This window comes from Macaca mulatta, chromosome 16, assembly GCF_049350105.2.
Source record: "Macaca mulatta isolate MMU2019108-1 chromosome 16, T2T-MMU8v2.0, whole genome shotgun sequence".
Taxonomy (NCBI): domain Eukaryota; kingdom Metazoa; phylum Chordata; class Mammalia; order Primates; family Cercopithecidae; genus Macaca; species Macaca mulatta.
The window spans coordinates 78,318,986-78,344,854 of NC_133421.1; the positions used below are offsets into that span (position 1 = coordinate 78,318,986).

Sequence of the window (25,869 nt, forward strand, 5' to 3'; positions counted from 1 at the left end):
TTTGGGTGGGGACACAGCCCAACCGTATCAGGCTTGGAGGCCTCTCTCTCCATGTCAGTTTCCCTAGGCTTACCTTTTTATTTATTTATTTTTGAGATGGAGTCTGGCTCTGTCACTCAGGTTGGAGTGTAGTGGCGCAATCTTGGCTCACTGCAACCTCTGCCTCTTGGGTTCAAGTGATTCTTCTGCCTCAGCCTCCTGAGTAGTTGGGATTACAGGTGTGTGCCACCACACCTGGCTAATTTTTGTATTTTCAGTGGAGACCAGGTTTCATCATGCTGGCCAGGCTGGTCTTGAACTCCTGACCTCAAGTGATCCCCCCGCCTCAGCCTCCCAAAATGCTGGGATTACAGGCATGCATAATATAGATGCAGTATAGTTTATTGAACTATTTCCAAATGATGGACATTTAGATCGTTTCCCTATTAAAAATGATGATGTAGTCAGCAACTTTGTTGCTCCTTTGTTTCTTTCGACTTTTTCTCTAAGACAATGGAAGTGGAATTGTCAGAGGCCTGTGAACCATAGCAACTCCGTCTTAAATAGGAGCTGGGTAAAATGAGGCTGAAACCTACCGGGCTGCATTCCCAGACAGTTAAGGCATTCTAAGTCACAGCATGAGATAGGAGGTCAGCACAAAACACACGTCATAAAAACCTTGCTGATAAAACAGTTTGCAGTAAAGAAGCTGGCCAAACCCCACCAAAACCAAAATGGTGACGAGAGTGACCTCTGGTCGTCCTCTGCTATGTGCCCACCAGTGCCATGACAGTTTACAAATGCCATGACAACATCAGGAAGTTACCCTATACGGTCTAAAAATGGAAGGCATGAATAAGCCACTCCTTGTTTAGCATGTCATCAAGAAATAACCGTAAAAATGGGCAACCAGCAGCCCTTGGGGCTGCTCTGTCTAGCCATTTTTCTATTCCTTTACTTTCTTAATAAACTTGCTTTCATTTTGCACTGCAGACTTGCCCTGAATTCTTTCTTGGGGGAGATCCAAGAACCCTCTCTTGGGGTCTGGATCGGGACCCCTTTCCTGTAACGGAATTGCTGGGTCAAAGGGAAGTATATTTGAATTATAGTTGGATTTAGAGCAGTGTTTCTCAACCGTTTTTTCTGTTATTATCCTTCCCGCAGGAAAAATTAAATTGAAATTATTAAATTAAAGTAAAATGCCAAGCTAATTTAATTGTAAATTAAGTTAAATAATTAAATTCCATTAAATTTCTCCCTGATACGAGAAATTAAATACTAAAGAATAAGATTTTGTTGGGTATGGTTGTAATATTGCCCCCTTTGAGAATGATTCGGATAAGTACAAGTTGAAAACTTTTTGTTTGGCAAGTCTATGCAATAGACACATTCCTCTGTTGTAAGGGTTGTAAGATCCAACTCTTGCAACCTGTGCAGCATCTAGTAATTGTGACTTGTCTGGAGCCCTTCTAAAATATTTACTAAATCGAACTGAATGTTGATAACACAACGTCTTAGAACATTATCATACCCGCCATAAAGCAGAGCAGATAGACTGGGTTAATTTCTTCTCCTTCCTTTTACATTAATTAACATTGTCAAGAATCACTAGAATGTCACTTGATAATTCACAGAGAAAAACCATGGGGAAGAAATAATTGGGCCAGAGGCTGTCACTAGGGAGAGCTTGCTTACGCATTCCTTTTGTAGAAGCTGTGCATCATTGAGGAGCAGGGAGTCTGGCCCATGAGGCTCCTTCTTTGACATATGCTCTGTGAAAAGCACGGTGGCAGGAAAACCTAAGCTGCTGCATTTGTTATGTGAGAAAAAACTTGATGGCCTCGAAATTAATTCCCCCCCTCCCCGATGTGGGAAGACTGCAAAAGGACAGGCAAGACATTTAGACATCATTTCTTTAGCTCTGTTGTATGAATCCGGTGATCATATTAGATGCAAAAGGAAGGGGACTTTCCATCATTACAGGAACAAGACAAAAGTCACCAAGCAGAGAGAATAAGAATAGGGGCACAGACACAGCTGTTGTCTCAGTGCGGTTGGAAGAATAAGGATGCCTTTGCCATCTCTACTACAGAAAAGCTGTGGTCTAATCTTTCTGCCCTGTACTGGCTGTGTTGCTTTGACAAGTTGCTTGGTGGCTCTGGTCCTCCGTTGGGCTGCATGAGCTGGAAGCAAAAGGTTTTGCTCAAATCACTTGAGTGGAGAGATTTGATGTCAAAACATTTGGAATTACAGCTGAGAGCTAATAAAATGCTAATGTAGGAACTAAGAGACTTTCTGGATTTCTAAGTAACGTTTTTATGTGTGTGTGAACATTTTAATTTTCATATTTATGGTTTCACTTTAACATGAACTAGAAAAAAGTCACATTAAACTACTGACTTCATAGATAATATTGTTTTGGATGTGTCTCTTAAGAAACAAAATTCATTGTAAATTGACTTAAATAAAAATAACATATAACAGTTGTATATGGATATGGTTAAAAGAAAGAATGAAGGAGTTTTGGAATGAATACAGTTTGGGAAACAGTGACTATGCCATTTTTTCCCCCTAGAATTGGCTCCATGCCCCACCACTTAGCATAGACGGGTCAGAGCAGTTAAAATCATTCCTTGTGTTTTCTGTAACTGAGAAGGAAGAACATGGAAGGAATCTCCAAGATGGTTTCAGCACTTTTGTTAGGAATCCAAAACATAAGACATTTTTTCTTAAAAATACTAATAGCTAACTTTTATTGAGGGCTCCTTGTGCCAGACACTATTCTAAATATTTTATGTATTTTCTTTCATCTAATCCTCATGACAACCCTGGGAACTGAATTCTAATATTACTTTTCTTTTTTTTTTTTTTTTGAGATGGGGTCTCATTCTGTCACCCAGGCTGGAGTGCAGTGCCGCAATTTTGGCTCAATGCAACCTCCACCTCCCAGGTTCAAGTGATTCTCCTGCCTCAGCCTCCCGAGTAGCCGGGATGACAGGTGCATGCCACCACTCCTGGCTAATTTTTGTATTTTTAGTAGAGATGGGGTTTCACTGTGTTGGCTGGTCTTGAACTCCTGACCTCAAGCGATCCTCCCACCTTGGCCTCCCAAAGTGCTGGAATCACAGGCGTGAGCCACCACGCCTGGCTGGTATTATCATTTTTGTCCCCATTTCACGGATTAGGAAATTGAGGTCCAGAGAGCGTGTTGCTTAAGGCTCCAGAACTAATAAAGTAGCCAGGCTTTGAACTCAGGCAGACTAATTCCAGGAACGGTCGTCTTCTCCATGCCAGTCTTATGACTGCAAGACCTCCCAGAATGAGGAATCCTTCCTACTGGAGCAGCTAGGAGTCTCGTTTTTTTCCAGAAGCTTGAGGCTGGCTTCCTAGACAAGTGCTTCTCACACTTTAATAAGCTTTCCGAATCACCAAGGGATCCTGTGTGAAAACCAGGATTAAGGAGATATGGGTTGGAACCAGAGATCCAGCATTTCTAACAAGCTCCCAGGCAATGCTGCTCCTGATGACCCCTGGAGTGTGCTTTGAATAGAAAGGTCAAGGGCCTCTTATTTTTGTGGACTGCACCTCTCTTGCTTTTTATTCCCCTGACCTGTCTCCAAGGCATCAACTGAGTTCAGGGTGCACGTGAAGTTGGATACAAACCCACATTGGTGAAACCGGACATTTGGCGATTAGATTCAGCACAGATGTGTCCTTGGATTTCTCCCTTTCTTTGTTAGCTAAAAAGGGAGCATATCGAGCTCCTCTCAAAGAGAAAAGCAACCAATGGCCTCATGTCCACAGGGCACAAAGGCTTAGCTCTCCCTTCTCAGGGAAACAAGATTCCTAATACATTTGGAGAGTTCAGTGTTAGTCTTGGGCCTTGGGCTGCAAACCTGTTTTTTAACTTTATGTAACATCTTGGCTCTTTTTCCAAGAAGAAGTGTTTCAAAATTGTTTAACGTCCCCGCTCTGGGATGTCTACAAAGAGACAAATTGTCCTTTCATATGAGTTGACTTGGCAATGAAGCATGGCCTGTCCCTTTTGCTGTCCAGAAATCTCCCAAACTTGTGGCCGGTAACCTCTTCCTTTCTGTCCTTTCCCAAGATTCCCTTTGGATGGAAGTCAGCTATGAACGCTCTCCTGATTTGCATTCAATTGTATAAATTGTCATAGGTACGAATCTTCATTCAGAAGCTTGAGTGTATGAGAAAAACAACTTATAATGTATTTTTGAAATTCAATCTAATTTATATTTCAAGCTCCTATTTCTCTAGGGTGGAAAAATGTAATCTCAGTTAATTTGAGGGTTCTTCCTGCCCTAGCACTGTATTTAAATTCAGGGGAACTGGATGTCCCATGGGTTTATCTACTCTTTAATATAATCTGGTTGTATGGGCATTGGGTAAGACATCTGCCGCCCAATTTGGTCCTTCCTCGTTGGCCCAAGCATGTCACCACAGAGTCTTCCTTGTTCTTGTCTATATGGTTCATACATGGCCTTCCTCTTACTCAAGATGTTTTCCAAGAAATATTTTGTCTAGGGTAAGAATCCTTTCCAGACTCCTAACATCATAGGCTTTTAAAACAGTGGAGCCAGGAAAAATATTGTTTGTTTCTGTTTCCTTCTTTAAGCTCAACCTTATGCCCTAACCAATAAGCATAAAATAACTTTGCTGTTAAAAATGGAGAAAAGGCCAAAACAAGAGATAACATAGATACATATTTGAAAAATATCACCTTGCTACAAAATATAATGTCTCAGATGAATTGCCATGCAATTTGTGCAGATCTATGTACGTTTCCACTCTTTTTCCATGCTGCACCTGTTTTAATGATGTGCTCATTCTCCTAAATGCTCTTCCTTGTACTTGTACTTCTCTATTCTGGTTCACTCAGCCTGTGGCAAAGAAGTATGGAACTGGGAGAGGTGGAAGATTCAGAGCTAGAGGAGAAGGAAGGAGGATAATGAAGCACACCTGAGAACTTTGCTGTGTCATGGTTTTGAAAATGTGGCTTATACTGTTGCCCACATATATGCAACTGAGTTCAGGGGGCACATGAAGTTGGATACAAACCACGTTGGTGAATCAGACATTTGGTGATTAGATCCAGCACAGATGCGTTTATATGCAAGTTTATAGTGAGATGATATATAGTAATGGTGATTAACTCGATTGTTGATACAATACTGGTGGTAAGCTCATTTTAATGCGTAGTTTATTGGAGTTGTTAAGGACATTATCTTTAGAGTAAGAAAGCCACATTTGATTCCTGGATCTGGCACTTCAGTATAGTTGACCTGGGCAAGCTACTAACCCTTGCCAATTATTGCAATGGGAGTAACAGTAGTGTCTATATGGTAGGATTGCTGTAAGGTTTAAATAAGATAATATAATGCATACTAAGAGCTAAGTATGATGACTGCCTGGCCTGGGGCAAGCAGAATGAATGTTAACTTATAATAACAATCATATAAATAGGGTCAATTTTCTGAAAATTTCCTCATTTTAGCTATCTTTAAGTAGATCTTTTCTTTGTCCTTATTTCTGAATATGGAAACAACTCCAGAGGCAAATCTGATGTAGATTTACCATCATTCCCTTCACCTCAGAAGTTATGTCTCTAACATACCTTATGTTGAGCGTGCTGATTTAGCAAACCTGAAGTTCTGGTTTTAATACACAAGACTTGCAGCATGGCCACCAGGAAAATGTTTCTGACTGCTCGTTGTGGAAAGAGTAGTTAGTCTGCACCTGTCAACATCGCAACTGGAATCATCTCAAAACGCAAGACACATGGTTCGGAGCTGGCAAAGGAAAGTATATTTTCACCCTAAACACATAGCTCATTTCCGTTAATTGAGTCTGAATATTCACAAGTTGCAAAGCTCCAGACAGGTTTTCACAAGCCCAAGAGCAGGCACTGACAATATTTACAGCTCTCTAAGCTGAATCGTGTTACTAGGAAGTTCATAAATATGGAGGATGCCTGCTCTGCTGTCATTTGTGTGATATCTGGGCTTCTGCTGTGATTTTCTGGGCTCCTTTAATCCAGGAACCTATGGTTGGGAATGACAAACATCTACCAGTTTCTGAGTTCCAACTCACGTTGGTTGCTATTATGCAACCCAGGTCACTCTCTTGGGAGGTCTCCATGGAGCTCCTCTTTCCATCTCTAGACACTCTCTCAATCCTTGCATGTTTCTCTCATCCTTTCTCTAAGCTTTGCTTTTTTCCCATCTAGTTTGCTCTTCAACAAAACAAAATAAACATCACAGAAATAAACCGATGCCATCCAGTTTGGCAGAAGTTATGTCTTTATGGGGTATTATTATATTTACCTCTTTCCAAACTTCTTGATATTGAAGTTTCATCTGACTTCTGTAGTTTCCTCTCTTAGGACTCTGTAAAATAGAGTTGGGAATTTTGGGAGGCCGAGACGGGCGGATCACGAGGTCAGGAGATGGAGACCATCCTGGTTAACACGGTGAAACCCCGTCTCTACTAAAAAGTACAAAAAACTAGCCGGGCGAGGTGGCGGGCACCTGTAGTCCCCGCTACTCGGGAGGCTGAGGCAGGAGAATGGCGTGAATCCAGGAGGCGGAGCTTGCAGTGAGCCGAGATCGCGCCACTGCACTCCAGCCTGGGCGACAGAGCGAGACTCGCTCTCAAAAAAAAAAAAAAAAAAAAAAAAGAGTTGGGAATTTTAGTCATTCTTCCACTTACGTCACCAGAGGATGAACATATCTGTTTTTATATGTTGCACAAGGAAGGATAGCATAAGAGACAAATGAAATATTGTTTTACTTCATGAACAACAACAAAAAGAAAGATAAATAAAGTAAGAACTTTTGTTTTTAGGGGATGATGTGAATGAATTTAAATTAATATTGATTATATAAGCAATAATAATAACACATTGTAGGATTTAAAATAGATTTAAAATGTAGGCTAATTTAAACATAAATAAGAATGGAGTGAATGGAGTTAAAGTGTTCTAAGGTTTTTGTCTGGAGAGTAGGTAAAGACAACAATTAATGTCCTGCTTTGATAAGCCAAGGATGTGTGTTATAATTTCCAGGTAGCACTAAAAGAATGGTTAATGCATGTACAATTTTCATGCTAATAGAGAAAAGATGTAATAATAAAAAAAATCAATCTGAAACAAGATGAGAAAAGACAAAAAAGGAACAAAGAACAGATGGAACAAATAGAAAACACATGATAGATGGTAGTTTTATCTGCTTGATGATATACTTACTAATGAATTATGTCCCCTTCTCTCCTCCAAATTCATATGTTGAAGTTCTAACCCCCAATACCTAAGAATGTGACTATTATTTGGAAATAGTGCCTTTATAGAAGTAATCAAGGTTAAATGTGATCATTAAGGTAAATGAGATCCAAAATGACTGGTCTCTCTATAAGAAGAGAACATTGGGATACAGAGACACAGAGAAGAGATCATGTACAGACAGAGGGAAAAGACAGCCATTTACAAGTTAGGGAGAGATGCCTCAGAAGAAACCAGCCCAGCTGACACCTTGATTTAGACTTCTAGCCTCCAGAACTATGAGAAAACAAGTATGTGCTGTTTAAGCTGTCAGGTCTGTGGTATTTTGTTGTGGCAGCCCTAGCAAACTAATGCAGCTTCCTAGACATATCAGTATTTATGTCAAATGCAAATGGACTATATTCTCAAAAGACACAAATTGCTAAATTGGAATGAAAGAAGACCCATGTTGGTTACAAGAGACATATCAAGAACATAAGAATGTGGAAAGATTGGAATAAAAAGGTGAAAAAAAAGATACACTATGAAAACTCTAACCAAAAGAAATTTGATGTAGCTATGTTAAGATTAAAAATGCTGTTTTTAATGCAAAAGGAGTGGTAGAGATAAAGAGAACATTTCATAATGCCAGAAAGATCCATTTACCAAGAAGGTATAAAAATTCTCCATTTGTATAGATCCAGTAATATGGAATCAAAAAGGCAGAAATGAATAGAATCATAGTCATATTGACAGATTTTTATCACACTTGTCAGTGGCTGATAAAATAAGTAGATATAAAACAGCAATAATACACAAAACTTGAATAATGCAATCAACAAATTTGATCTAAGGACATGTAGAGAGTATTGCAACCAACAACTGGAGAAGAGCTCTTAATTTCAAGTACAATAAAAATTAGCTATATGCTGAAACATAAAGGAAGTCTCACCAGATTTCATGTTGCAAATCATATAGTGTTTGATTTCTAAACAAATTTAATAAATTTGAAAATCAGTAACAACAAATGGTCCTGGAGTAACTAGGCATCTGTATGCAAAAAGTGAACTTCAACCTGTACATTATACATAAAAATGAACTTAAAATAGATTTTAGATCTAAATGAAAAAGTTAACATTATTTAAAAAATTAGAAAAAAACAGAGGAGAAAAGTCTTCATGGCCTTTGGAGAAGAAACTTCTATAAAGATCTGGCTGAAGGCGGCCTGGTCTCTTTATCTTTAGTTAAACAAAATTAAAGTAGTAGCAAAGGAAGGCAGAGTACTTTACCTAGCCAACTTGTTTACTCATATGATCTTAAGACTAACCTTTATGGTACCACAGGTGCTTAAGTGCTTTTCTTATGCAGATCACAAAAAGTCATTAATCATAACAGTCAGTAATCATAATTGGACTTCATTGAATTTAAAACTTTGCTTTTCGAAAGACACTGTTAAGAATCAAAGAAGTAAGCCACAGACTCAGACAAAATATTTGCAATACATATATATGACAAATGATTTGCGTCCAGAATGTATAAATAACTCTTGCAGCTGAATGGCAAGAGGATAACAAAAACCCAATAAAAAATGAGCAAAAGATTTGAATGGATACTTCACAAAAGTATCTTAATGGCCAAGAAGCACATGGAATGATGCTGTACATTATTAGTCATAAGATAGATACAAATTACAATCACTAGGATAGTCAAAATGTAAAAGGTTAGCAGTAGCCTGTGTTGGTGAGGATGTAGAAAAACTATAACCAGGCTGAGAGTGGTGGCTCACACCTGTAATCCCAGCACTTTGGGAGGCTGAGGTGTATGGATCACCTGAGGTCAGGCGTTGTGGACCAGCCTGACCAACATGGTGAAACCCTGTCTCTACTAAATACAAAAAATTAGCCCCGCATGGTGGCACATGCCTGTAATACCAGGTATTTGGGAGGATGTGGCAGTGCTCATCACACAGTTCCCCACACGGGGCACCAACTGTGGCAGTGCACCTCTCACGGGGCCGCCAGCTGCAGGGGCTCTGTCCCTTGCAGACCCCTGATCTGGCAACGGATGAATAACGTACACTGACACACAGATATTCTGCTTTGCCTGTGCAGCTGAGTGTGTCTCAGCTGCTGTACAGACTCCCTGCTGAGTCCTGTAAACAGTTGTGACTTGGCCCTGATCAGCTAGTGAGACTTGCATTTATTCGGTAAGATTAATTAATAAAGGCTTGAGTTAACACCATTAGAGGGTAATTGACATTGTGGACTTCCTAAGTAAAAAGCACTTAAGCACCTGTGGTACCATAAAGGTTAGTCTTAAGATCATATGAGTAAACAAGTTGGCTAGGTAAAGTACTCTGCCTTCCTTTGCTACTACTTTAATTTTGTTTAACTAAAGATAAAGAGACCAGGCCGCCTTCAGCCAGATCTTTATAGAAGTTATACAAACTTCTCGGCCTTCCAAGAAGATTTGTGTCTGTCTCTACAACTATCTCTAATATTTTCCCCCACCAGCCTGATCGAACCCCAACCAGAGACTGAGGCAGGAGAATCACTTGAACCCAAGAGGCAGAGGCTGCAGTGAGCCGAGATTGCACCATTGCGCTCCAGCCTGGGCAACAAGAGCAAAACTCTATCTCAAAAAAAAAAAAAAAAAAAAAGAAAGAAAACTAGCACCTCATTTATTACTGCTGAGAATTGTAGAACTGCAAAGTGGTTCTAAAGTTGTAGAACCACTTTAGAAAAAAATTGGGCAATTTCTTATAACGTTTACATATTTACTGTATGATTCAGAAATTTCATTACTATGTTGTATGTAAGATAAACGAAAACACGTCTGCAAAATAATTATATATAAATGTTTATTGTAGTTTTATTTGTAATAACAAAAAAACTGGAGACAATTCAGATATTCATCAAACAGTGAATGGATAAACAAATCGTGATATATTCATGCAATGGAACACTTCTTCAGCAATAAAAAGCAAAAAGCTACTGATACATGCAACATCATGACTATGTCTCAAAATCATTATGATGATCAAAGAGGGTAGAGTAAATAATGTATGATTCTATCTATACAAAATTGTACAGCCAACAAAACTAGTTTGCAGTGACAGCAGTTTAGTGGTTGTGGTTAAAAGCAGAGTTGGAGAACTTTTTTTGGAGTGAAAATATGTTCAGTATATTAATCGTGGTCATGGTTACACAAATGTTTATGTTTTTCAAAACTCATGAAACTGCATAAATATGTATAAATGTATATAATGTATGTAATTTATACCTAAATTAAATTGATTTAAAAAGAAAAAATCAATAAAAATATTAAGAAATACACTTCTAAATAAACCGTGAGGCAAAGAGCCAATTATAATGGAAACTGAAAAAAAATTTGAATTGAATGATATTACAAATATTAGATGTCAAGACTTCCTGGTAAATAAGTACTTAAGGGGAAATGCCCTAAGTACATATATTGAAAAAGAAAAAAAGTGTTGAAAATTAATTAGCCAAGTGATATGGTTTGGCTCTGTGTCCCCACCCAAATCTCATCTTGAATTGTAATCCCCATATGTTGATGGAGGGACCTGGTTGGAGGTGATTGGAATATGTGTGTGGTTTCCCCCATGCTGTTCTCATGATAGTAAGTGAGTTCTCATGAGATCTGGTTGTTTGATAAGTGTCTAGCACTTCCCCCTTCTCTTTCTCTCTCTCTTGCCACCATGTAAGACATGCCTTGCTTCCCCTTCTGCCATGATTGTAAGTTTCCTGACGCCTCCTCAGCCACATGGAATGCGAATCAATTAAACCCCTTTTGTTTATAAATTACCTAGTCTTGGATAGTTCTTTATAGCAGTGTGAAAACGAATTAATACACCAAGCATCCACTCCAATAAGTTAGGAAGAAAATGGCAAAGTAAACTTCAAGGAGGCAGAAGAAAAGAAATAAATATTACAACAGACAATAATGAAGTAGAAAGCAAACATCAAAGCTAAAATTTGGCCTTTTGAAAATACTAAAATAATTGATAAACTTCTCATAAGACTAATTTTTTAAAAAATAAAGAATGCACAAAAGACTAATGTCTGAAATAAAAATAGAGACTCCACCACAGACCTTTCAGACATTAAAAAGATATCAAAATGATTTTAAAAGAAGACAAAGAAGGAAAGTAGGCACAAATGATTACCTAAAATGAAAAGGAAGATAGCAACACTAATCCTACGGATATTAAAAAGATAAGAGGTCATTTTATAAATGGTGTTCTAAAGTGAATTGTATTCCCTACCCCCAAATGTGTGCGTTGAAGTCCTAACGTCGAATGTGACTGTATTTGGAAATAGGACCTTTAAGAGGTAATTAAGGCTAAATGAGGTTGTAGGGATGGGGCCCTAGTCCGATATGACTGGTGTCCTTATGAGAAGAGAAAGAGCAACTAAGAATGTGTGCAGAGACCAGGCCATGTGAAGACATAATAAGAAGGCAGCCCAGTTGGGTGCAGTGGTTGATGCCTATAATCCCAGCACTTTGGGAGGCCAAGGCAGGCAGATCATTTAAGGTCAGGAGTTCAAGACTATCCTAACCAACATGATGAAACCCTGTCTCTACTAAAAATACAAAAATTAGCCAGGCATAGTGGTGGGTGCTTGTAATCCCAGCTACTTGGGAGGCCAAAGCAGGAGAATCCCTTGAACCCAGAGGTGGAGATTGCAGTGAGCTGAGATTGCGCCACTGCATTCCAGCCTGGACAGCAGAGTGAGACTCAGTCTCAAGGAAAAAAAAAAAAAAAAAAAAAAAAAAAAGGCCACCCTCCGCAAGTCAAAGAGAGAGACCTCAGGAGAAATCAAACCTGCCAACCCCTTGATCTTGGACTTCCAGGCTCCAGAACCTGAAGAGGCAAGCGACAGACTCAGAGAAAATTTCTGTTGTTTAAGCCACCTAGTCTGTGGTATTTTGTTACAGTAGCCCTAGCAAACTGATACAGGCTCAAATAAATTTCATTGTTTAGATTAAAAAAACCAAAATCTCTTGATAAAGCAACTTACCCAAACTAACACAAGAAAAAATAGACAACCTGAATGCTCTTAGTGAAGCCATTGATCCATAAGTAAAAATCTTCATTCTAAGGAAGCTCTAGGCCAACGTGGTTCCACTAGCAAATTACACCAAAAAAATTTAAGAAAAAAGTGCCACTCTTCCACAAACTCCTCCAGAGAATGATGAAAGGTAGATCATTCTCCCAATGCATTCCCATCATAACTTTATACCAAAATAAGAATACATAAAAACTTTATTGAAATAAATGGAAAAAAACCAGGTAGACTAGTTGAAAAATGAACATGATCTGAAGATGCACTTCAAAAGGAGGATGTACAGATGGCCAAGAAACTTATGAAAAGGCTCAACTTCATTACCCTGCAGGGAAATGAATGTTAAAAACACAGTGAGGTAACTGTACACACCCACCAGAATGGCTAATATTAAAATCAAGCAGTGAGGAGGACCTTGGGTAACTGGAACTCTTACACACTGCTAGCTACAGGATAAATTGGTTACAGTCACTTTGGAAAATGGTTTGGTAGTTTTTACTGAAGCTGAAGATTCATATGCACTGTGACCCAGGAATTTCTCTCCTAGATATATAGCTAACATAAATAAGTGCATGCAGTTATATACAATAATTTCAAAGCAGTATCATTCATGATAACCCTGAAGAGAAAACAACATAAATATCCATTAACCACAGAATGGAAAAATGCATTGCAATATAGTATACAGTAAAAGTATCTATTGCAATAAAAATTAATAAATTATAGCTACATTAAAAAATGGGGATCAGCTGGGTGTGGTGGCTCTTGCCTATAAATTCCAGCACTTTGGGAGGCTAAGGCAGAATTGCTTGAGCCCAGAAATTTGAGACCGGCCTGGGCAACAGAGTGAGATCCCGTCTCTACAAACAAATTTTAAAAATTAGCTGGATGCGGTGGTACACGTCTGTAGTCCCAGCTACTTAGGAGGCTCAGGCAGGAGGATCAATTGAGCCCAGGAGATGGAGGTTGCAGTGAGCTGTGATCATGCCACTGTACTTCAGCCTGGGTGATAGAATGAGATCCTGTTTCAAAAAAATGTGGATGAAGCTCACAAATATAATGTTGAGTGAAATAAGCTAATCACAAGGATGACATACTCTGGGATTCCACTTATGTAAAGAACAGTATAGACTGAATAAAAGCATAGATTTTAAGGATGAACAAATAGTAAGTAAAAATGACATAAAAAGGCAAGTAAGTCATTACCATAAAAGGTGAATGTTCCCTTATCGGGGAAGGATGGGGTTGTGATTAGGAAGAGGTAAGCAAAGAGGTGCTGGAGTCTTGGAAAGTTCTATTTCTTGATCTTGGTCGTTGTTATATGGGTGTATGCTTTATGGTGGCTGTGAATTTCTTCTTCACTTTTCCCTCTGTGCTTTATGTTTCACAATAAAAAAGTTAAGATTAAATGAGAAAAGAGAGCACCCAAAGTTCTTTAGAAATAAAAATGTAAGTTTCATGAAAGGCATTGCTATTAGTTCTAGCCTTTGTCATCTCACATCCGTTCACCTATTCACCTATCTGCCTACTACCCAAGCATCCATCCATCCATCCATCCATCCATCCATCCATTCATCCCTCCTTCCCTCCATCCACCCCTCCATCAATCTATTCTTCTATTCATCTTTCCTTTTACCATTTATTCATTCACCCACACCTGAGGCAGTTCAGTTCTCCCTAGAGAATTGTAGGGATTGACAGTTTGAGTAATAATGACTAGACCTTGAGATGAATGATTGAACTGTTACTAAGCTACCTAGTTTTCCTCTCCTGAAAGCCAACATGTTCCTTACTAAGAACTGGGCATGGATTTGGTTTTCTGTTGGTGTGAAGCCTTATACAGTTCTAAGATCTGTAGATCTGGGCTAGGGTACAGAGAAATTGCCTGTCCGCTTTCTTTTAATTTGCATTCATTAATAGGATCCATTATGAGGCTGTTCTGATGTAGCTATAATCTCAGGGAGAGGCACACAGTCCCACGTTTCATAACAATGTTTTTGTCAATGAAGGATCACATATATGACAGTGGTCCCATCAGATTATAATACTGTATTTTTACCGTACTTTTTCTATGTTTAGATACACAAATACTTAGCATTGTGTTAAAATTGCCTACAGTATTCAGTACAGTAACATGCTGTACAGGTTTGTAGTCTAGGAGCAATTGGCCATACCATGTATTCTAGGTATATAGTAGGTTATACCATTTAGGTTTGTATAAGTGCGCTCTTGGATGTTCACACAGTAACAAAATTACCTAACGATGCGGTTTTTGAACATATCTCTGTCATTAAGTGATGCATGACAAATAAATGCCCATATGTCTGGAATCAGAAATTCCATTCCTAAGAATCTATTCTCAGAAAATACTAGTGCTGGTACTATAAAGATGTAAGTACAAAAAAATGTTTATTTCAGAGTTGTTTGTAATGGCAAAGACAATTTAGAAATATCTTAAATTTCCATCATCAATGGACTAATGAAAGAAATTATGGAAAAGTCATATCACGAAGCATAACATCACCTTTTATAAATGAGATTTATGATGACCTAGAAAGTTCTCCAAGTTATATTATTAAATGTAAAAGGCAAGTTACAGAATAATACATCTGATAATATGATATCACTTGAATAAAAATGGTAGCTCTCAATATATATGTGCATGTACTTGCATATGGAGTTCAAAAGGATATACATACACTCCGATTTTAATGGGTAATTTATGGGGAAAGAAATGAGATTGGGGGAAGGGAAACTAAAAAGAGGTTTTAAGATTACAGTACTTTATAATTCTAAATGTTATAATTGTTACAAGAAGAATACATTCATGCATTACTTGTGTGTTTTAAAAGTAATTTTTAAACCTTTAGTTAGAAAATTAAAAAATAATGCCTGATCATTTTTTAAAAATTAGAAAGTATACAAAATAATGAAGAAAACATTTAAAAATCTGTATTTTCCTTATCCAGATCCCTTCAAGTCTCATTTTAATAATTATAATACTGTATTTTTACTGTACTTTTTCAAGCCTAGTCTGTGCTTGACAGTCATAGAATGATAGAATGAATGAATCTTTCCAAGCCTTGCTTCAAGCACCAAATTCTGCTGAAATAAACGACCTTGTCTTGTACAATGTAGATGACATTGAGCTAGGGATAGATGATTTAATTTAAATTGCGTCCATAACCCAGGTCACCTTGAACAAGTTATTTAACCTCTCTAAGCTCAGTGAACAGGTTTGCAAAGTGAGGATAATGATGTCTGTCTTTCTGCAGGACTACTGTGAGGATTAATGAAGTAACCTGTGAGATTGCGCTTTGCCTCTACGTGGACCTCGTGTATTATCAGGACTGAGATTTTTCTTGCAACAAAAAGATAAATGAAAGATACTTGTGACAGTTAATCGCCTCCTTCAGGAAACAGGTTCTTCAGATTATTGGAAGCATTTATCAATTTACCATCTCTCTGGCATAGACATCAGCAGAGCCAGGAGTAACCGGAATGGAAACCGCAATCTGAGCAACCAGGAAACAGAGTTATGCTTCAGGAAAGGAAATAGACACTTGTTTTGCTTTTGTCTTGAACACAATGCTTGGATTTTAACATACATGCAGTCTTCGCATCACCTCTTGAGATTGTGTAGTGGGTATTTTTTGAGGTATAGCCCAGCATCCCATGATTCTGTCATTGTGCCCTTATCAAGAATAGTGGACTCCTGGAAGCCATTTTGTATGATGTGACCTCATCCCTGGCCACCAATGATTGGCTTAAAAAGGGGCAGAGTATTTCTTCCAGGAGCCTGGAAAATGCCAGCCTCTCCATTGACTGAAGCTGTATCCTTTAACCCTTTGATGGCATAATAACCTTCTTCTTTACAGTTATTAAAAGTGAGATTTTTGTATTCCATTGACTTTTGTCCTAACTCAGAGGATAGAATTTGTCAGTAGTGGTAAGACTAAAATTATACCTGTTGTGTTTTTCTGGCTCTTCTGTCTCTCACGCTTTCTCTCTCCCTTTCTCCCCTTAACCCTCCTACCCTCACTCCCTGCCCCCAACCTTCTGCTAATCATATACATAAACAAAGGGATAGACAAATTCACAAAACAGTAGTACTTGTCATGAACATTTTTTTCCCACTGCTGTGAAAGTTGAAAAAAACCGACAAAATAATAATAGGCTTTCCCATCCACAACCCCCATTCCTTACCAGCTGTTGAATTTTATAAGCCAACAAAACAAGCTTGTGGCTGGACAAAGCAGCTTCCAGAAGAGGCAGACAAATTCATTCCTAGGCCAGCGGTTTAATTGGATGCAACGAAGAACATGGTGTGGCTTGTTCTGAGCACTTGAAGTAGAGGCAGGCTTTCTGTTCCAGCAAACACAGGCTGCAGAAGCTGTGTGATTTGTAGTACTTCATTCGATATGAGCAACCATTATGAAGAAGCTTTCTGTCATCAATAGGAGTCCCCCAACAAGTATTTTAAAATAATGACCTTCACAGCCAAATTTATACCAGTATCCTCTCTACCACCTACTGCCCCCCATAAGTAGCTGAGAAGCCAGTCTGGGGGCTGTGGGAAGGTAGGATCCTCCCAAGAGGAATGAAAACACTGGAGACAGAGAAGAAGAAAAGAATAAGGAGAAATAATTCTTCCTGGTCTCCTGATGGCTTTCCTGTTCCTGGTTCCTGTTGTTCTTCAGTTACATGAGACACTCCAGCTGCTTTATAATAAATCACCCTTTATTTATTTATTTATGCTAAAGTTGGCTTGAGTGAAGTTCTGATGCTTATAACAAAAGAAGTCTAGGTAATACTAAGAGATATAACTATCCGGCTTTTCCAGTGAGGAAACCGAGAGTCAATGGGGTGAAGTAACTTGCCCAAGGTCAAATGGCTTTCCTCCCCAGGTTTATTTAACTCCCAATAAAGGACCTTTTCACAGAGCTGATGAGGACAAGCAATGTCTAAGCTGATGGCAGCCTGAATTATAAGGACACGCTGCCTTGCTGATCTTCTCTCTCTCTGCAAGAAGTCATCTAATAAGAATCTCATTCTTCATTTATTTGTTTTTCCTGCGCTTCCTTATAATTCGTCTTCCCATTTTTCTGGTCAGGAGGAAAGCCCTACCTCCAGCCACAGCCCTGAAAATCTCTGAGTTATGGTAGGTTGATGAGAGAGGGATTTGGAAACGAGATTTTTGATTCATCTCCTCTCCAATCTGAGGCCAGGCAGCATGCTTGCTATTTAACCCCTGTTATTTAATTGTGTACTATGAGATTCAATATATCTGCTAGGCTGCTAGCCTTTACCATCATCATTATAAGTCCATGAATGTTAAAATGTATAGGTGGGATTGTGACGATTTACCGACATCAAAAGTTCTTCTGGAAACAAACTTCGTAAAAAAAAAAAAAATGTATTAAATTATTTTAATTGTGAAAAAAAAAGCAAGTGGTGAAGTTCAGTCTTGTCAGTCTTCCAAAGATCAACATACTCTAGCTTCCCTTTCACCATGTCTCATACACAGGCATTTCTGAGATGAAAGAAGTGGGCCCTGCCATGGAACAGAATTTATGCATTTAAGTTTTCTTTATTTCTGTGAAAAAGAGAAGAAAGTAAATATCATCCATAAACCTATAATCTTAGCACTATCCGTGTTTGGAATTTGGTACATTTTTTTCCCCCATCCTTTTTCTTATGCATCTGTTTCATTCAGAGGTGTTGTCAAATGTCTGTTTAATTCTGTAACATGCTTTTAAAAAACTTAATATGACAGTATAAGCATTTTCCACACTGCTGCATGTTTTTTTACAGCCATACATTTCAGGACAGGCAAAATTTAAGATTGTAATGTAATTATGGTGGACATTCGCAGGCTGTATATAGCCTTCCTTTCTCCAAAGGCCAAGTATGCTTATTATTAGGAGATGAGCCAAATATTTCTTCTCCCTGCTCCACAGAAGCCAGGACAGGGGAACAGGATGTAAGTTTAGCAACACAATGCTATAAGCCTAGTGAGAGAAGTGCGAAGGTACAGGAAGACGAAAACGATTCCGTGCGTAGAGGTGGCACTGGGGGTCTGTCGGTGGCAGCTGGGTGTGAAATGGTGGCTCCAGAGGCAGCATCTAACATCATTTCTGGGGCATAACCCTGTCTGTCTTCCCACTTTTCAGTCTTTCTTGGTTCCTGCCATTCCCAATCCAGGTTCTTCCTCCTCATAGACTTAGAGCTCTCTGTTAACTTTTTAATAATTTCCTTTCTGCCTGTGTTGGCCAGAGACATATCATAGCCAGAAACTCTATCCCTGGAACTAGGTCTTTACAGCTTGGACAGCTGAGTTCATTCATTCTGTTCAGTTAACTATTGATTAAACCTCTACCATGTATCTTGTGCTGCTCTAGGAAGTAGAAACACAGTAGTAAGAATCAGTGTTTAAAAAAATCATCACTTGGCTGCGCGTGATGGCTCGTGCCTGTAATCTCAGGGCTCTGGCAGGTTGAGGCAGGTGGATCACTTGAGTCCAGGAGTTTGAGACCAGCTTGGACGACATGGTGAAACCCTGTCTCTACAAAAAATACAAAAATTAGCCAGGCATGGTGGTGAGTGCCTGTAGTCCCAGCTACATGGGAGGCTGAGGTAGGAGGATGCTGAGCCCAGGAGGTCAAATCTGCTGTGAGCTCTGATCATGACTCTGCAGTCCAGCCTGGGTGACAGAGTGAGACTCTGTCAAAAACAAACAAACAAACAAACAAAATCACCACTCACATAGAACTTACTTTCCAGTGGAATTCTAGTATGTTTTAATGGAAGGTAAGGTTGTATCTGAATTACAATTGGTAAGGGTGAGCAAAATTTAGAATGATGTGAACAGTTGAGGAGAGGTGCTTATAAGGTTCCAAATGGTCGAACCGTATATAAGACCTAGTTCAGAATGGAAAGCCTGCATGATATCTACTTGCTTCAAGTTATGTAGTCGTGAGTCGCTTAACAAAGGAGGCACGTTCTGAAAAATGTGTTGTTAGGAGCTTTTGTCATTGTATGAATATTACAGAGTGCACTGACACCAACCTAGATGGTATAACCTCCTACACACCTAGGCTATATGGTGTAGCAAATTGCTCCTAGGCTACAAGCCTGTATGGCATTCTACTGTACTGCATGCTGTAGGCAATTGTAACACAATGGCAAGTATCTGTATTTCTAAACATATCAAAATATTGAAAAGGTACAATGAAAATAAGGTATTGTAATCTTATGGGGTCACCTTCATATATGCAGTCTGTCATCGAACAAAACATTACGTAGCACACGACTACATTGATGCATTTCCAAACATATCAGCAGAGTATGAAAGTGCTCCTTATCCTGCCTTATTGCTGACATGGGAAATTATCGGTACTTGTTAAATATTTGCTAGACATCAGGAAGAATAGCTAATGGATGCTGTCCTTGATAGCTGGGTGATGGGTTGATCTTGCAGCAAATCACCGTGGCACACGTTTACCTATGTAACAAACCTGCACATCCTGCACATGTATCCCAGAACTTAAAGTAAAAGTTGAAGGAAAAGAAAAACCTTTGCTATGATAATTTTTGTCTTTTTAGAGTTTACAAAAGGGTGAGCATATTTTCATGTTTGCTTATGGTTTGTTTCTTTTTGGGTAATTTGTTTTCTTTACCTCATTTTGTTTTCTGTTGAGATGTTTGCCCATTTCTTAATGATTGGCAGTAACTTTATAGTCTAGATATTATTTCCTTATCTCTCACATTTGCTGCAAATATTTTCTCCCAGCCTATTATTGGTTTCTTTTAACTTTGTTTGTGGTATCTTTTGTAGTGCAGATTTTTTTATTTGTGTGTAGCCAAATCTGTCACATCTTCTCATTTTTACCATCTCAGTTTTATGTGTTGCCCAGAAAGGCTTAGCTTTAGAATTATAAAAATATTTTCTAATGCTTTTATAGTTTTGTGCTTTATCTTTAGGTATTTAATACATCTAGAATTCATTTTTGTATGTAGTAACCTCCTTTTTTAAATGGAAAGACCTAGCACAATTTAGTAAATACTGATTCTTGTTTTTCCTCCCCTTCAAAAATGCTACACATACGCTATATGCCCTTATATTCATGCTTCTGTTTCTGGGATGAAAAGAGTTAATTCTAACGTATAACTAACTCCAAATCAATATCTCTTATGGAGATGTGCAATTTCCCAATATCAAAACCAAACTAATTTTCTTGCAAGAAGCGGTTCCCACCCAACTCAGATTATTCTTTTGATTTCATACCTTCAGCATTATGGCTGATTTTCTTTCTCACAATGCATGTCACCCTGGGTTGCTCCTGAAACAGTTTACCCCATAAACAGACTTCATTTCCCCAGAAAATGAGGGCAGGTCTGATAACTTTTTCTCTTTCACATATTCCCCAACCCTATAGGATTTTACATGGAGCTATGAACTAGCCAATTTCAACAGACTTTGCCTGTGGAATATTCTTTATGCCTTGTTCTTATTTGCTCCCAGGAGAAATCATAATATTAAGGATTCTTAGGAGTGAGAAGGAGACATAGGTTATTCTGATAATATTAGAATCACACACACATAGCAATCACATAGGTTCCTAGGTCCCATCCTTAAAGTTTCTGATTTATTGGTGTGAGATTTAGCCCTAGAATTTGCACTGTAAAAAAAATCGAACCTTTGCTCTTCCTACAGCCTACTCTATTATCTGTAAATAAGAGAGCAACTGGGCAATCAGGGCTGTGAGAGAAAAAAAAAAAAATCTGGTATAGCAAGTGATTCTTTAGGGCCACTGTTGCTATTTTAATAACAAAGGATGTTACAAATAAACCCTTCAGTCCTGTCATTCCCAAGGCCATTTTAACATGTATTTCAGTGCAACAAGCTGGAGGTGTCTTCCTAACTAAATGAATCAGCAAGGCCTCCCCTCAAAAAAGAAAAAGGAAAATCCAAAAGCACCAGATTATGAACATCACCATTGAGTGTCTTTCAGAATGAATGGGGATTATGCCATTACACCCACACTCTTCTCTCTCTTCTAAAGGCACCATCCACTGAGAGATTCTGATGCTAACATCAGTCAGTTGTTGTGGAAGCTGACCTAGAATGAACCATTGCTTCTTTTTCTACCGTCTCTTCTGGAAATTATTAAGAGATAGATTCCAGAGCCAAAAGTTGAGAAAATGCTGGAAGGTTGTTTATTCTGATCTGGATTTTTAGAGATGCAAATGCAGCAAAGGAGTTAAGAACATATGAAGGGAATCATAGTATTTTAACCAGCCATCTGTTCATCAAGGCCTCCTTGTGTCTTCCTGAAAAAAGGTAAATAGGTGCTCTATTTGTCAAGAGAGGAGAAGTGACTTCTGGAATCTTTGCTTCTGATAACGCAAGTCCAGACCCAGCAAATTAGTTCATTTACAAAGCATCTCATTTCTCAGTGCCAATGCATATGCACATAACCACTCTTGTCATAGCATATATATACATGCAAATGCATGCACATAAGTTGTGCTGCTCTTGTTTTCACAGTTGCAAAATGATTGCTTCACCCAAAATTGCATTCCTATTTAAGGCAGGAAGAAGGGGGGAGGACAAAAGGATACAAACTCAAGCCAGTTGAGTCCATCCTTAACAAGAGCTCTTCCAGAAGCCTGTCTAGCAACTTCCATTTACATCTCCACTGTTGGTCCAGCAGCACGGATAGCTGGGGATAATGAAGATTGCGGTAGGGAATATTCTACCTTGAATATTAGATGTGAAGATGGGGATGCGGTGGGTAGGTAAAAAGGGGAGAATGAATACCAATAGTTAAGTAGCAATGTCTGCCTTGGTTTACCCCAGGTATTTCTCAAACCTATCCAATTTTCTCCTTCCCTACCGCCAACATCCCAGTGAAACCACAATCCACTCTCACCTGGACATTCTTCTAACTGGTCTTCCTGCACAGCAAAAGTATGTTTATCTTTTAGAACTTACATCTATTATGTTGCTCTGCTGGTTAAAACTTTTAATGTCTTCCTATATTAGAATAAAATCTGCACATGTTTTTGTGACTTAAAATGCCCACATGACTTGATATCTCCCACTTATTTTTTCCTTTTTTTCCTCCTAGTTTGTAATAGTCCAGGCACAGTGGCCTCCCTGCAGGGCTTTTAGCATGTCATGTTTTTTCCAATCTTAGGGCCTATGTACTTGTTTGTCCCTCTGCCTGCCTTCTCTCATTCTTCAACTTTTTGTTCAATGTCACTTTTTTTTTGACTATCCCATCTGGAACACTGTGATGGTTTTTTGATGTGTCAGCTTGGCTAAGCTACAATCTCTAGTTCTCAGGCAAACAAGCATGAGTCTAGGCTTTGCTGTGAAGATCTTTTGCAGATGTGATTAAAGTCCATAATCAGTTGACTTGAAAAAAGGATGATTATCCTAGATCATCTCAGTGGGCCTGTTTCAATCAGTTGAAGGGACTTAAAAGCAGAACGAAGGCTTCCCGGAAGAAAAAGAAATTCCACCTGTGAACAGCAGCTTCAATCCATTCCTAAAGTGCCAGCCTGCCCTGTGGATTCTGAAGTTACCTAGGCAGGTCCCACAACTGAGTAAGTGAATTCCATGCAATAAATCTCTTAATATATACCTCCTAGTGGTTCTGTTTTCCTGGTTAAAACCTGATCGATACAATCCTTCTCCTCCCACCTACTAGTTGATCTTTATCAAACTGCCCCATTTATTTATTCAAAAGCACTACTCTTCTGGAAAATTCTCTTGCTTATTTATACATTTACTGTTCTCTTTTTTTTGTCTTCTCTACTCAGATGTCTGCTTCATGAAGGCAGAATCAGTGTCTACCACGTTCAACACTGTAGGACAATACATAGCCCATAGTCCATGGTCACTAAATATTTGTCGAAATAAAGAATGAATGGGAATCTAGTAATAAAATTTGGCCCAGCCAGATGTGGTGGCTCACGCCTGTAATCCCAGCACTTTGGGAGGCCGAGGCGGGTGGATCACGAGGTCAGGAGATCGAGACCATCCTGGCTAACATGGTGAAACCCTGTCTCTACTAAAAATACAAAAAATTAGCCAGGTGTGGTAGTGGGTGCCTGTAGTCCCAGCTACTCAGTGGGAGGCTGAGGCAGGAGAATGGCATGAACCTGGGAGGCGGAGCTTGCAGTGAGCCGAGATCGTGCCACTACACTCCAGCCTGGGCGAGAGGGAGACTCTGTCTCAAAAAAAAAATTTTTTTTTGGCCCAACAATTCACTCCCAGGTTACATTAAATTACACTTCTTGGCTCAGTACAGTGGCTCATGCCTGTAATCCCAGCACTTTGGGAGGCCAAGGTGGGCGGATCACCTGAGGTCAGGAGTTCGAGACCAGCCTGGCCAACATGGTGAAACCCCATCTCTACTAAAAAATACAAAAATGCAAAAATTAGCTGGGCAGGGTAGCATGCCCCTGTAATCCCAGCTACTCGGGAGGCTGAGGCATAAGAATCGCTTGCACCCGGGAGGCGGAGGTTTCAATGAGCCGAGATCACACCACTGCACTCCAGCCTGGGTGACAGAGCAAGACTCTGTCTCAGAAAAAAAAAAAGGAAAGTGTGCTAGGGGTACTTGTGGAAGGTCTCCAATTCTCAGGTGAGGCGCTGACGCTTAGCTTAGTTTACCAGGCAGTAGGGGAACCTCTGAAAAGGTTAGAGCAGGCCAGTGACGCTGTGCCTGAGAGGGCAGATGCTCAGTGAAGTTGAGTGTTGAGGGAATGTCTGGTGAGAACCACCCTGGAGAAAATTGTTAGTACCTTTACAGGGAAGATAATAGGTGAGATGTACCTAGGGTCCTGAGATCCAACAGGGGTGAGCTCATGAAATTCCTCTTCGGCCAAAATAAAGTGCCCCCAGGCCTCCACTGCTTTCAAAGAAACAGCAGTGACTGGCTCTTGCTCTTGATCCCTGGAATCTCAGAATTCTGGGAAATCAGGAAAATCAGGAAATGTGAATTACATTTGGTTCATATAAATGGCATGTCTTTTTTTTTTTTCTTCTTCTTCTAATAAGTGTTTGTTGCTGGCAGAATCACACAGCTGTTTCCTAAATCAAAGATCAATTTGTTATATTATTTTTACTAGTGGCTTAGGGGTAATTGCTTCTGGAAAACATCTATTCTATAATTAGAAAACAAAGATTTCTTTTCCCTGACTGGGTGTAATTCCTTTTGGGGACCAGAAGGAAAGTTTTAGAATTGCCATGTGAATTCAAAGAGGATTGTTTGCAGTGAAATATGTCTTTTTAATTTTTCCTAAAGTAGCTCGGAGGCTGGAAGAAAATCCGTGTTTATTAGCATTGTATAGGCTGTAATAGAATAAAGCAAAATTCCCAAATGTATATGGGCTTTTTAATACAAATAACTCCAGTGATTTCCACTCAGTCAATTACAGAGAATTCCATTTTTGAAAAGAAATGAATGGATATCAGAGTGTTAAGGGCCATTCCTGGCAAGTCCATAGATACTTCTAATTCTAAATCTCTAATTAGAATTAGATTGATTGCCCGTTTGGCAAGCAAAGACTCTTACAGATGCCAGGGACTTGATCTGATTTGCTTTTCGTGGTGACGTAGGGTGAATTTGAGCTCACGTGATTCCATGCACCCTAAGAGAGTACTGCTGTGAGGCTTGATATTTAGCCTTGTCTTTTGCTTGCGAATGTGTTGCCCTCCACCCTGTCCCTGCCACTCCTCAGCACTGTACCCTAAGCTGTCACTCATTTCTGCAGTTCTCCTGACATTACATCCAGACCCTGATCACATGCTGTTCATTGAGTCACTTGACCTTCCCAGTCCCAATTCTACCCTGATGTCACCAGTTTCCTATTGATATATGTGACAACATAAATGAATCTCAAAATAAACTATGTGGAGTGAAAGAAGCAAGGTGAAAAAGAGTACATGCTACTTTGTGGCATTTATACAAAACTAGAAAATATAAACTCATCCACAGTGACAGAAAGATCTGTGCTTGCTTGGGGCTGGGACTGGAGAAGGCCAGGAAGGAGAAATTCCAAAAGGAAGCTTCTGAGGAGGATGAATGTGTTCGCAATCTTCATTGTGGTGGTGGTTTCATGAGTTGTGTACATGTGTCAAAATGTATCAACTCGCACACTTCATCTTAAAGTCTGTTTGGTCCGTTGTTAGTACGTCATGCCAGCTTTCTTATGGTTGAAATTGTATACTTTAAGTATGTTCAATTGATTGTATGGTGATTATGCCTTAATAAGGCATTTTTCTTTTTCTTTTAGAATAACCCAGTGGAATTCTCTCACACAAGAAGTGATAGAACTACGTATCTGAGCCCAGGACGATCTGATTCTAAAGTCCATGCCCTTGACTACTCAGTAATTATTGCTTCCTCTGTAATGCAAATAGCCGCTTTGTGTATTTGGTATGGCTGAACTTCTTTAATATTGGAAGGTTTGGGAACAGGGAATAAGGTTCTTTCCTATACCTCTGAT

The 25,869-nt window shown here is 39.2% G+C and overlaps 1 long non-coding RNA gene across 1 annotated transcript in view; it reads left to right on the plus strand.

Moving 5' to 3' along the window:
- The window catches only part of LOC144335902 (uncharacterized), a 34,094-nt gene extending 11,306 nt beyond the window's left edge, over positions 1-22,788 (plus strand). The window contains exons 2-3 of the long non-coding RNA XR_013407110.1: positions 15,621-16,178; positions 22,014-22,788. This is a non-coding gene — a long non-coding RNA (uncharacterized LOC144335902). The remainder of the gene's footprint in view (positions 1-15,620; positions 16,179-22,013) is intronic.
- The last annotated feature ends 3,081 nt before the right edge of the window (positions 22,789-25,869 follow it).